We start from the raw sequence: 12,200 nt of genomic DNA, 5'->3' as shown, positions 1-12,200 counted from the left end.
TTTTTTTTTTTTTTTTTTGTGGAGAATTCATTGGTTTATTAAATTTCTGGAATTATTCACTGCTTTAATTTGATGCAGAACTACAAACATTTGATACAAGGCTTCTCAAGTTACTTCCTAGTATCAGAGCTGTTTTCACTTTTGTAATTAAAAATGTAATTCCCATGAAGTACCACTTTAGACATGATTATCATGTTTCCCAGTCAGTACATTTCCTGACTCAGCCAGAGATTGTATGATCTTTCAGGAGTAATATAGTAGCTTGGAGGCAAAGGCTGTAGCAACATTTAGCTGGTGAACTAGTGCTGAACTTGATAAGTAACCAGGGTCAGACTGTAAACTGAAGTCATAGCTTAATATCCATGAAACATGAGTTTGCATAACATCCCATCCACGCCTAATTTTTGCCTTTGGATTTCTGCAGTTACCTGTAGTTCTTTCTGGAACTCCAAAAAATAGCAGGGATGTAGCTAGTGCCAGGAGGTTTTGTTAGTCGGATCTTGAACAGAGCATTCCTTAGATGATTTTGCCTACAGGAGTTAGCTTAGAAGGCACTCTCAGGGGGCTCTGAGGTGCTGTCACACCGCTGTTCAGTCAACAGAGTCAGAGCACTTGTTTGTTGCATGGGTGACTGATCTTCGATTGCAACCTTTCACAAAACAAACTGAAACATCTGTTGTTTTATTTATAGGTGAGCTTTCCAAAGCATAGCTTACAGGGTTTCGTTTGTTTTTTCCCTCCCTCCTGGCTCAGTGAATTTTTATTGTATGCAAAGTGGAAATTTAAAAACTGTATAGATTGGGTAGATTGGGTATCTATTCAGGGCTGTTACAGCCTGGTGGCTGCTACTTTTTGGTAGCTGGGAGTTAAATTATCCCTTATTGAGAGGGTAGGCTTTAATTTGCAGCTTCTGTAACTCTGTGTTTAGAGATCTCAGAGGTACTGAATTAAAAGGTAATGGTATGATTATTTATTGGCCCCATAAATGTGTTTGGAGTAAACTTAGTTGTTCCACTTCGGGAAAGGATTCAGGTTCATGAACCCAAAGGCCTCGTAAGTGTGAGGAAGTGTTTTCCTGCAGCTCCCTGCAGTGAGTTAGTATAACTTGACACAGACAAAATTACTCCAGTATTGACTACTGGGCAGCTTGGCTTCATTATATTAGCTTTCCTGAGTCTCCGAACAGCCACATAGAGACTGTGCATCATTTTACATGTAAGTCAGAGTCCCCTGGCTATAAAAGGATCTAAGAGTTAGATGTCACAGTACTGAAGGCTGCAGCATAGCAATGTTTTTGTAGGCCTATCTTTTGAGTTTCTGTTTTTGAGTATTGCTAAATAACTCCCTCCATTTAACTGTACTTTAAATATTGTTTGTGTTCTAGCAGTTGACCATCTTGAAAACACATCAGTGTGACTTAGTATAGCACTTGAGATGAATTTACAAATGAATCTTGGCATAAGACAAATGTATTTTAACACTTCGGTTTGTGTGCCTGCTTCCTGCATATTTATTTTCAACCTTCAGTTGATTAGCTGCTTTGTCTTGTATACAGAAATGGCCTGTTTAATGCAGTGGGAAGTCAAATAAAAGCCAGCATTTGTTAATGGATGCTTAGAACAGGCACAGTCAGACATTTTAAATTATTCTAAATAAGCAGTAATTCTAATTTATTTCTAAAGATAGAAGTATAACAACCCAATTACCTAGTTTCCTCACAGACTGTAATGAGTACAGTTAGCATAAAATTGGTCTATAAATTTAATGGGCAGTTTCTTGTTCTGTGGACTTTGAACATACTAGCAGAAACGTGGTAAGCTGTGTTAGATTCTGTAGAGTAGCTTGCTCCCATTGGATGCCTTCTTGACAAAATGCCTTACTGTAAAATGCCAATCAAATCTGTTCAGTACGAGGAGTTCTTAAAGTATTGGCTCAAACAGGGATGGCAGTAGACCGGAGAGGGATGTTCACCATTCCTTCAAGAAAAACAATCATTATTTGTCTGGGTTAGCATTAGGGTGGCTTTTTTTCTTTCTACTGGAGAGTATTATGACTGTGGATTCAAACTTCAAATACATGTCAGGATGTAACTAGTGTAAGGCCAACTCTATATGTGCAGCCTCATAACTTGCATCATTTTTTTCTAAATGTAGCATATGCACAGAGATCAAAGACTTAAAAAAAAAAAAAAAAAGCATGTTAATACCCTACTGATAGAGGAAGGGAGTGCTGGAGTCCCACTGCTGATACAGGGATTCTCAAACCAAGATTCAGGCAGCTGCTGCTGTACGTGTGTGCCAGTAGTTGTGCACTCTGCTGGATGTGTCCCAGCATGGGGCTTTACAGGATTCCTAGCTGATGTGATCCAAAGATAATGGGAAGTTCTTTGTGACCATACTCTCATACAGTAAAAATAACTGAGATGGGCATAGCAAAGTTGCAGTTACTTGCTGTGACTAAAGTAGTAACAATTATGGACCATGAGAATACATACTTAATACGACATAAGCAAACACATAAGGCTTGCAGAATAGAACCAAGTATTTCAAGGTATGTTTTCATGATGGGCTTCTGATTTCCCTCTCCTTTGCAAGCAGGCATTACTCTAAAGAGCGAGCCCAGTCCTACATAAAAACTGATTTCATTGTTTTTTTCTATTAATCCTATTTTCAGCAGTGTTCTTATGGAACAGACTTTCTGACCATACTTCATAAATAACATTATTCTTCAATACAATGCTATTTTTAACAATGCAATTAACTGACAATATTTTTACTAAAAGGTACACCCGAGAAGAGAATAGAGCAGTAATAAGGACATTAAAAACAATATTTAATTGACCACATAAGGTTTGTATTTTAGTAAAACATCTCTTTTCTTTTTGATAATGTATTTTGCAGGAAATACAATGTGATATGTCTGTAGTTTCAGTTATTATCACTTGCATTACATGACCTGGCAGTTTGTCCAGCTCTGAGGAATACAGCTAACTGGATGTTGCTGACTGCTTATATTTAACCTTTTTCTCAAAACACAAAAAGGCATAATTTTGCTATAAAAGTATGAAAATCCCTTTGCTTGTAAGTTTTACTCAACTTTGCAGTATGAATTGACCATAGGAGAATGAAGTCTGTAATGAAAGGAAAATGTAACTTGAAAACGTACAGCCATGGAAGAGGAATGTGTGTGATAACCTTCAAGACCTGCCTCTTTTACCAAGAACTAGAATGAAACTAAGGAAAGAAAAATGTCTCACAACTTGTTTATTGAAGTTCATATTCAAACATACCAACAAAGACTTGAAATGTATTAGCAGATATGAATTTTAAAAAATCAGTAAAAAGCAATGTTTTTTCTTTAATCTGAATACTTCCAATTGTCATATGTGTATTTTTCCATTTCACCTCTTGACGCCCTACCTTTACATAGTATAGTCAACTCTCTGGTTGTTTTTAATTTTCAAACTGTGTTGCTTAGAGGTACTCAATCATAAATCACAATGTCATTTAGTAAATGGAAAGAAACAAACCAGAGTGCACATCATTTCTGGATTGAATGATAAGTCAGGTTGCCACGAATGCTTTGGTTTAAGACCTTGACATTCATTTTCTCTCTATAGGCATTTATGTCAGGAAAACTCAATTGTCTGAGCACTCTCAGAAAGCAAGGGCAAGAAGTGCCCCACTATGACTAAAGCAAATTCACTGAAAAATAAAAGTCTGTGGATGTTTTTTTCTTCAGTATTTTCTATAACGGTCAGACCTAAGAACAAAACAGAAGTTTCATAATTGGTAGCATGTAAACTGTTTTCGTTTGTTTTTAAATTAAAAATGAATGGATATTGACAAGAAAAAAAAAAAAAGAGTTAAAGATGCACGCGTACAAAATTGGAATGTGATATGACAGGAAAATAAGTCTTGTAGCCTGGCTTGGGCTCAGCTTTTTGATTCCTTGTGCAGAAATTAGATAAACAGTCACATGTAAAATCTGACAGTGGGTCACACGAGTCTGTGAGTGGAGCAGCTCTGGAGCTGTGGCCTCCAGATTACTGAGTTATTGCCATCTGCATTTGTCATTGCTGAATTACTTTGCTGCTGGGTTTTAAAGCTGGTGATTATTGCCATGAGCTACTCAAAGGGACTAAAGTGTATAGCTACAGACAGTGAAGCTGGCATTTATGGCCTCTGTTTAAGTATCACTCTTCAGAACAGTCCCAGAGAGTTACAGGGCTGGAAGGCCCAGTTTAAGGCAGCAAGCTCCTGATCAGTGTGCATCAAAGGAAGGGGAGGAGGTAGAAAGAATTAGACAGTCTTACAGTTTCTGTCTGCCCCTTGTTGTTGATCAGGCACTGAAGTGCAAGGCACATGAAGTGGCTTAAGTTTCTGTTTTCCTCCCCAGATTGAGGGAAAGTATCAGTTCTGAGCAGCGGATTTCTTACAGTAGTGTGTTCAGCCTGCAAGTAGAGGGACTTTGGAGCGCAAAGCCTTTGTTTTGGGACATGACTTGAGGTAGCAGTTTTACTTCTTGTTAGCAAAAATAAAATACTATTGAACTAATAATGTTTGGAGCTATGCTAGCGAAAGTTTTGCTTTTATGGCATTGCATATGCATAACTACTTAGAACTTGGCAGAAAAGAAACAGTGTATGAGTGAAGAAATAATAGATATTTTTTTTTAACCTAAAATATGTAGAGGTTATTCCAAGCAGAAGAACAAAATAAAAGTGTCAAAGTAATGATGCTCTGAAAAGGACTCAGAAACAGGGCATTTGGAGTGGAGAACTTGGACAACACCATCAGCTAAACTGAAGCCTCAGATGTAAGTACAGGTAAGAGGTGTCGAGTTCTGAAGCTGAAAATGAAAAGCCTGGATCTGATATGGAAGATAAAGGAATGACAAAACCAAGTGCTGAGAGGGGTATTTAGCAGCAGTATTGCTAACAAACCAAAGAAAGCAGAGTGACAAGCAGGAAAAAGGGTAATGTCAAAAGTATCCACTATGGTTTCAGGATCAGAGAAAGAGGAAAAAGGATTTAGAGAACAATGTGAAAGGAAAAGAGGCATCCCCTCAGCAGTAGCGTAGGGAGAGGAGAAATAGGCTCGAGTATCCTGATAATGGAACAAAAGAGAAAGTTTGATGGAAGAGAAAAAGATCTAACAAAGTTGAAAAAAAAATATTTTTGATAGCTAGCTGGAGGTGACGAGGCACACCTTCAATTCTACTGCTAAGATTGGGATCTGGGAGTACAGCCAGCAGTAAGAAGAGATTTAGATCACTTAAAGACACAAATGACTTTTGGAAATACTGAGAATATATGATGTCACCTAGGTGAGAGTGACAACAGGCACAGAGCTTCCCTCAAGGCTGCAGGAAAATGAGACGTATCTTTTATCAGCTTATGCAATGAGATGAAGTTGTAGAGGGAGGAGTTACTACTTGTCCTTTCTTTGACATTATAAAGACTGATAAGCGAAGCCACTGAGAACATAAAGGACACAATGAAGATGAGATCTGGAGTCTGTCAGCATCTTTCTGGTCACTTTGATAAGTCAAGTTTCAGAGCAGGAAAGGGAGAAGTATGCTGTATATTCAAAGCCATTACAACTAGTGGAGCAACAGGAATAACTTTGCTGTACGAGGCACTGAAATCAAAGTTTTGGAGAGAGGTTCGCTGGAACTGGTTTGGTGGAGAAGATGAGAGACTGAAAGTGAAACAAGAGTCAGCTTGGAGAGTGGTGTAGGCTGCCTACACTGTAAGAGAAATTCAGAGTAAGTCCAGTATTTTTCAGCACTATGAACAAGCCTGAGTTTTAATGCCCAAGAAGTGAGGGGAAGAATGAATTTCTTTTGCCAGAGGAGATGAAAAGCAGCTCCTGTGGCTGCTTTTACCCAGCTGAGACAGAGCAGGGCTGCAGCCATTGCAGATGAGAAGTCAGGTGCTGCAATGGCAGCTGCTGTGAGACCTAGCAAGTCTGTCCTTCCTCGTCTTCCTGCATGGTTCTTTTTCCATGCTGCTGGTCTGCAAGGTTTTCTATTCTTTCCTACACTCTTCCCCCTTCCCAAGCCCAGCCCAGTAATTGCTTGCTTTGCCAATAAGGGAATAAAAATGAAGAAATGTCATATAAATGGTTAAAAGGTAAAGACAGCCACAGGGATGTCATCAACAGCAGAGTGGACTGTTTTTATTGGTCATATGAGAACATGTTTCTGTTCTGAAAGTAAACATTTTGCTATCTAGATGGAAAAGGTAAGTCCAGCAATCAAAGTTAATATTACAAGCTGATTTAAAGATACAGGTGAGGAAGTACTTAAGGATATTTATTTGCTTCATGTTGGCAGCTTCATAAGATGCAATCCGTTTGTTTTTGAAGGCTTGAAAATGTCTTGGAGCTTCTCCTGTTGACTGGTAAAGAGTTTTGTGCTTAGAGTGCTGTCATCTCACAGGGGCACCTTTCGTAACACTGAGCGAGCCTGAATGACTTCAGTAAAGGATCCATAAGACATTTAATCCTGATCTGAAGAGCTTGAGTGTCAGTGAACCTACCACAGGCCTTATTGGCAATGGTTAATTATTTGTACCTTTTTAAAAAAATTGGACCTTATCTTAACCCTAAAATCTTGAGCTTCTAGATGTTGAGTTCGGTATGGATTGCTGTATGAGACAGTAGGCCTTCACTGTCAAAAAACAAAAAGAAACTTACCAGGACTGGATGGTGATCGAATTGTATTTTAACACTTTTGGATGAAGAATCAAGTGAATGTCTCTAGAACTGTTTATTTTTGATGTAGTATTTAATTAAACTAAGTACTATATATTTAACAAAGAACATATTTTCACCTGTTTATATCAATTTCGGTACTTAATTTCCTTCACATTTTTCATGAGTGAACAAGATGACATTTTTCTTTTTCTGGAGTAGATTAATTTAGCTAAAGACAACATTTCTTTTACAGCTTTAGTAACTAGTTATACGGATTGAACACAGTAGATGACTTTTTTGTAGAGCATATTCATGTGTGATGATTATGTAAATGAGAATCACGGTTGTACAACCAAAGGATGTGAAACCCTACTATCTCTCTGTTGTTCTTAATAGGCTTAAGGCTTTATAGTGCATCATATTTTCTGAACTGAAGCAAGAACTAATCCTTTGAAGACAGAATAACTGCAGTTTGTAGTATCAAACCAAATGTGAATCAATTTCACCAATTTGGGAAATAAAATACATAGTACAGAATTTCTTAGACCGGTTTTGCAGTTCAAAAACACTTTGGTAAAGTTGGACAAATAGCTAGCAGTAGAACTAAGTGCGATTTTACATGTCTGCAGCACATCTGAGCAATCAGCCTGACCTTAGTGTTTTAATATGCATAATCTATTCTATGGTTTAATGAGATCTTGAGCTATTGGCTCTGAAGATTATTAGTACCCTGGTGAATAGCCCTTCAATCTTCAGGCATGCAATGAGAATTTGCTTCCTCTTTCAATTCTTCAACTTCTTGGCTAGAATTTATTATTTCCCTAAATATAAGCAGCTGCAGAATTTTATTATACTTTATATTACCCCTTTCTTCTATATTTAACTTTTATTTCAATAAATAGATTATTGCTTTCCTCCTGTAATTAAGTACAAATCAAATACAATATTGTAATATTATATTAAAAACATAAGAAATATGACACCTTTTCAGCTGTCATTCTTAAATTCTTAAAGGCAGGAGCGCTACTCTGACAGCAACGTGTTCTTCCAGAAATATCTAGTCAATATGAAAAGTGTATCTTCTCCTTATAGATGTGATAGTAAAGTCATAAATATCACAGATGAAGCGTTCTGTTCTTTCCCACTTGAATTCCATTTAGAGAGAATTCTTTTTCTACCTAGTTCATCCATTCAGTATCTGGATAATAATGACTTCCTTCAAAAGTTTCTGTTGGATATGGGTTGTCTGGACACCAGCAATCTATATTGTGCTCAAAATATTGAGCAATATTCTCTACTGCTCAAACAATAGTGAAAAAAGTGTGAATCTAGTGAGGGATTATGTGTTAGTTTCATAATCTTTTAGTTTTATGTAGTGACTAAATAAAAATTTCTGTTTACACTATGGATGACTAATGAGAATTCTCTTTCATGTTCTAGAATTTGGTCAAGATGAGCATTGTGGACCCAAACCTTTCTTCATGCGAACTTTCAGAGTCCCAAGTTTAAATTCAACCCTGTAGTGGGTTTACGTGGCAAGGTTTTGGTAGCAGGGGGCCATAGGGGTGGTTTCTGTGAGAAGGATCTAGAAGCTGCCCCATGTTTGGGAAGGGCCCCACTGCTGACCAGAGCCGAGCCAATAAGCGATGTTGTTTTGCGCCTCTGTGAGAGCATATTTAAGACAGGGAAAAAAACGCTGCACCACACAGCAGCTGGGAGAGTGAGAGAAGTGAGGAACAGCCTTGCAGGTGACCTGGCAGGAGCTGCTGCCCGTGGGGGACCCAGGTTGGAGCAGTTTTCTCCTGAGGGATGGACCCCGTGGTACAGACCCATATCTGGAGCAGTTCTGGAAGAGCTGCTGCCTGTGGGAAGCCCACGCCGGATCAGTTCGTCAAGGACTGCATCCCGTGGGTGGGACCCCACAGCACAGGGGATGAGAGTGACCAAGAAGGAGCGGCAGAGAAGAAGTGCTGTAGACTGACCATAACCCCCATTCCCCTGTTCCCCTGCACCACTCGGGGGGAGGAGGTGGAAGAGGGTGAATGGGGGGGGGGGGGGGGGGAGGTGCTTTTGGTTTCTTTCCTTTGTTTATCACTTCTCTAGCTTGTTAGTAATAAGCAATAAATCTTACTGTCTCCCTATGCCGAGTCTGTTTTGCCCGTTACAATAATTATTGTGTGATCTCCTTGTCCTTATCTCAACCTTTGAGCCCTTTTCATCGTATTTTCTCCCTGTACCTCTGTGAGGAGGGGGAGTGAGGTGAGAGAGCGGTTGTGGTGGAGGTCGGCTGCCCACTCGAGCGGAACCACCACAAACCCGTTTAATATCAATCACAAAATTAAGTTCAAGAATTAAAGTTCTCTATAGAAATAAAAGGGGAATCACCTGCACTAAGGGTTTGATCCCTACCTAAGACCTACACGCTTTTGAAGGCACCTTTCTCCCTTTACTGACTTTAAGGTAGTACAGGGCAGCAAAACGTCTGATCCAGAGCTGGCATGTAAGCTCAATGGTCTTCACAGAGCAACCAAAATGCGTAGTGTATCTTGGTTCTTTGTCTTTGGAGTTAAGTAGGCAAATACACAGCATTTCTCCAAGTTTACTTCAGGTATTATTTAAGCATAAACTAAGTGAATGTTGTTAGTCTGTATCCTAGAGATATTTCTTTCTTTTTATCATTAACTCTAATTTATCTGCTTTCAAACTGAGTCACTAATTACATTATTTCTAAGAGCCAAATTCTGTTTCCCTTGGTACATAGAGGTGAGAAGAAGGCTTGTATACTACTGCATATATAAGAAAACAAATAATTTCCATTATGCATGCATGCGGTCTCTGTTCTGCTAAACTCTGCCCTTTACTCTTTTGAACATTTTCCAACCTACATGGTGTGATGCAGGAGCAATCAGCCCATTCTGTTACCAGTGTCTGAGTCAAGCTACAGCTTTTTATTTAAAAGAACAAAGGGCAGGCATCATACTACTCTTGTTTACCTGAGCAACTGCATTAGAGCTAGCCATTATGAAGACCTTAATTACAACAATTTATCAAATTAGCCTTAAAATAATACATACCATTTCCCAAATGCCATAGAATTAGCATATCCTCTTTTAGCTGTCTTTATGAAATTGTAAACATTCTTAAAAAAAAAAAAAAAAAAAGGAAAGAAAAAAAAGAAAAAAAGAAATAAGAAAAATATCTTCTACCACCCCAAGCTGAAACAAGCTTGATATGTCATATGTTTTAACTTTGTTTAAAATTGTTGAAACACCCAAAATGTGTTTCCCTGATTAGGTTTTGAGTTTGTGAATTCCTGTGGAAAGTGGTTAATGCATGAGCATTCCCACTCAGCAGAGTAATTTGTAACAGGGACATGGCCATAGTTTATGTGGGAGGTGGAAAGTGGCTGACTTGAGGTCATATGAGAACAGTCACATATTTCACCTCAAAAGACTTTTCTCTAAAGAACAAGGTCAGGTTAACTCTACGAGAATCATACAAACCTGTAACTTGAAAGGCATCTTGAAGTGAATTGGCATATATGGAAGATGCCTGACTTTATGTGAAAATATGCATTAGTGTTTTTTAACACTAATTATTAACACAATATATTCCCTGTTCTGCCTCAGTTGATGACAGTGTCTCCAGAAGTGCTCAGTGAAATATCAAATGTAATCGATACATACATTTGTGTGTGTGTGACTTATATTTATCTTTTTGAGGGGGCAAGCCTTAGGCTTAAGAAAGTACTCTCATCTTCATTATTTTGCAAAGCCTTGAAGACTATGCTGACCTAGTAAGTCAGAAGTTGTTCCATCTTCTGTTTTGACAGTAGGGACAGAAAGAGAAGAGACTCACTTTCTGATTTAATTCCTTTTCCTACAGTGCTGAAGTGAGAAGGAACTTTCTCCCTGTTGTGGTTTAACCACCTTTCACTCTCTCTGGTGGCCTCAGTCCCCTTTTATCTGGAGATCTAGAGCCTACTTTGATTCCAGATTTGAGGCTTCTATGTCATACTTCTGTTTTATAACTATGATGCTATTAGCAGCTCTTAGGATCTGGATTAGTGTTTTGTTTTTCAGGGCACAATGAAAAGAAGTAGAAGACCTAAATCACACTCTGAAAAGTCTTAAAATTAAGTCTGATCTTCTGTGAGCTCCTTAGTTCTGTAGGCTGTGCCTGTCTTAGCAAAATGGGTGAATCAGTGGATGAGGATCACAAAAACAAGCAGGTGATGTTGCAGACTCACTGGAGTACTCATTAGATATGCATTTTGGAGGGGAGAGGAATTTACATCTAATGAATTAATATCTTACTCTGTGAACTAAACGCACATTAATGGTTTCAGCAGAAACTAGTCTAGTTAGTATACACCAAAAATAATCCACAATGTAAGCCAAAGCAGGTAAGTGTGGACAACAGTGAACCCTTGATTTCTATTTTTTTTCCTGTAACCACACCACAGGCCCTAATGAGTTGTATATTAAGCATCAAAGGCACTTTGTTTATGACAGTGACTATCTTCAGCAACATTTAGGAAAAACTGTTAGAGCGGGGGGCTAAAACACATCCACATAAATACCCAAACCACTGTTTCCTTTCGTGATGTTCCTTTTTTGCCTTACTCCTCTGAGTAAAGCAATTTAGCAAATATTTGAAATTGTCCCCAAACCTTCCTCCTTTCTGTTGTCCAAGACATTGTTTTGTGGTTAGAGGTTCAATTTTAACATTTTTTAAAGATCTTTGATCTTTTTTAACCTAACAGCAGTTGCTTGTGAACTGTAAGACCTAAAGTTGAGATGAAATAGCAGTATATGGTAAAACAAAGATCTCAAACCATCCAGCTTATGTTAAACATAATTAATGAAACTGTGTATAAACTTGTTTAGCTAAATGGGAAAAAAATACACAATTTCCAATGCTCTTCTTTTCTCCTTTTAGTAATTATTGGACTGCTCAAAAAAGCAAGAACAGTATCTAAGTGTAAGATCACTCCTTAATAAAGTCAAACAGCAAAATTCCTGAACAAGTCAGCACAAGGTGGATTGTTTTGGGGGCATGGTAGAGGGTAGGTAGATAGGTTTTATAGTTAAGAAATGCCTTGGCTCTACTACTATTGTTTTAGCATGATTCAGAACAACTGACTTGCCTCATGGTCTTGCCTAGAGAAGCGTATTGGTGAAATGTGAGAAGCAATCAAAAAGCCTCTAACAAATCAGCATATCAGTTGTTTCGCTAATGGCTTGACAGGAGCTGGATTGGAGAATGAGAGAAGCAGAGTCTCCAGTTTGCCCTCTGCAAGGCAAAACATAAGAATTAAAAGTTGGAATAAAAGTCAATGCAAGGGCTTACACTAGAATTTATCACGTTTGCCCTTCATGTGCAGATACAAGGCCAACAAGAGGTGAGAAATAAATTGTATTTACCAAAACTTAGTGAAATTTAGTGCGTTTCTCTAAGCTCTGCACTTATTGTTGCTACGCTAATGTGACTATTTCA

The sequence above is a fragment of the Anas platyrhynchos genome, chromosome 3 (assembly GCF_047663525.1).
Source record: "Anas platyrhynchos isolate ZD024472 breed Pekin duck chromosome 3, IASCAAS_PekinDuck_T2T, whole genome shotgun sequence".
Taxonomy (NCBI): Eukaryota; Metazoa; Chordata; class Aves; order Anseriformes; family Anatidae; genus Anas; species Anas platyrhynchos.
The sequence above is the reverse complement of the archived record's forward strand: the minus strand, read 5'-3'. Positions refer to the sequence as shown.